Here is a 1,929-nt window from a genome sequence, read left to right as displayed (position 1 = left end):
TCCACCTCTTACAACAAAACCAACAAGAAGTGACAATTACTTTTTCTTAATATCTTAATATGAAAATTAATATTACCAACATATACTAATTGTTTGAAATCCAATAATATGAGGAATTAGAAATTTGTTGATTGTCATCCAATGGTCTCTCTTTTGGTAATTGGAGAAACCCGTCCAATATTGTACAATCTATATACACTTTCAGCTTGTTTGTTTGTGACAGTGTCTGGCTATGTACAACATATGGGTCTTGAAATCTTGCTTCTCCTATCTTAGCGGAACAGGGCTGACTAAGGAATCACTAGTAGGGTGATGGATAAAAGGCTCAGAAACTACAGGATTTAGCTGGATAGGGTGGGGCATGCCTGAAAATCCCCACAGTGAACAGAGGCAGGGTTTTTTCGAGTTCGATTTCTAAGTCAGTCGGGGCTAAAGAGAACCTGTTTTGAAACCAAAAACTGGAGAAAAAAGCACATCCTGGGTACAAATACAAAGGGGGTGCACTGACCAGCTTCCTCAAAATGTTTATTTCATGTTTTTTTTACACTATGCTATGGTTTTCAGAACAGCTTATACATTTCAAAAGTATTTATATACCCAAAAGAAACATAGATGATTAACTAGGGAGGCTGCTTTTGAGAACAACAAAGAGTGAGACTGAATGCTTTGCTTGATGTTTGTAACCCTTGTATCAAGTTTGAAGAAGAGGACTTTATGAGTTACTCTTTCTCTGAGATGAATGCTTTTCCAAATTATCACAGCTAATGAACCAAATTCTTACCCTCACCTAATGTCTGTGCCACCCTCCAAGCAGAACCACTGTTCATTGAAATAGTTGGTGAATGACTTTATGGATAGACCATCTTAATACCTACACCATTTCTTAAATGAATGTAACCTGTTCTCTGTGGGCTGAGAATAAAGACACTCACTCAAGTCAAATAGTTTTGACCATAGCAGGAAGTCTGTATCCAAAAATCAAGCCTACAATTCATTTCTTGGTGCAGCAGAACTGTCAACTCTCAGCTTAGCTACGCTGGAGGTAAAATTCTTTGGTGATGTGAGGGTCATTGAAGTACAATCTTATTACAATGAAACCCAATGTCTAAAAATTGTTCTTGTTTTGGGCTTGTACCACAGTAAGAGCCAAGATTTTAAACTGTACTAAATACAAAACAAACAAAAAGACTTTATATATTTACATTCAATTAAGAAAATACTAGTAGTGATGTATTATTTTGAAATATACAGTTAATATGTTTGGAGTTATTTAAAATTTATATTGAGAAAAATATATTTTCAGTATTGCTGTAGAGGAGCATCCACTTAAGACTGTTAAACTGATTATTGGTTTATATCAAACAACTTTTATGATACTTATTTTTATTTTTATAATATTTTATAAATTTTAAGGAATATGACAATAAAGATATTGTAGGTATTGAAGGGGGGTCTCTGGGAGGAGTTGGGGTACAAAAGGGAAACAATGTTACTTAATTTTATTAACTTAAAATATGTTTTTTTTTCAAGACAGGGTTTCTCTGTATAGACCTGGCTGTCCTGGAACTCACTCTGTAGACCAGGCTGGCCTTGAGCTCAGAAATCCACCTGTCTCTGCCTCCCAGATGCTGGGATTAAAGGCGGGTGCCACCACCGCCCCGTGCAAAATATGTTTTTAAGTGTTAACAAATTCAGATAAATTGAAATCATGTAACTTTTCTCACCATAATGCAAGAAAAGTTAAAAAAAAAGAAACTTTAAAGGATAAAAAAAAACCAAACTCAAAGAAAAAAGAATCACATAATCATCTCATTAGATGCTGCAAAAAGCACTGACAAAATACAATACCTCTTCATGTTAAAAGTATTACAGAGATCAGCCGGGCGGTGGTGGCGCACGCCTTTAATCCTAGCACTTGGGAGGCGGAGG

The sequence above is a fragment of the Mastomys coucha genome, unplaced genomic scaffold, assembly GCF_008632895.1.
Source record: "Mastomys coucha isolate ucsf_1 unplaced genomic scaffold, UCSF_Mcou_1 pScaffold4, whole genome shotgun sequence".
NCBI classification, from domain to species: Eukaryota; Metazoa; Chordata; class Mammalia; order Rodentia; family Muridae; genus Mastomys; species Mastomys coucha.
This window is presented reverse-complemented; position numbering follows the sequence as displayed.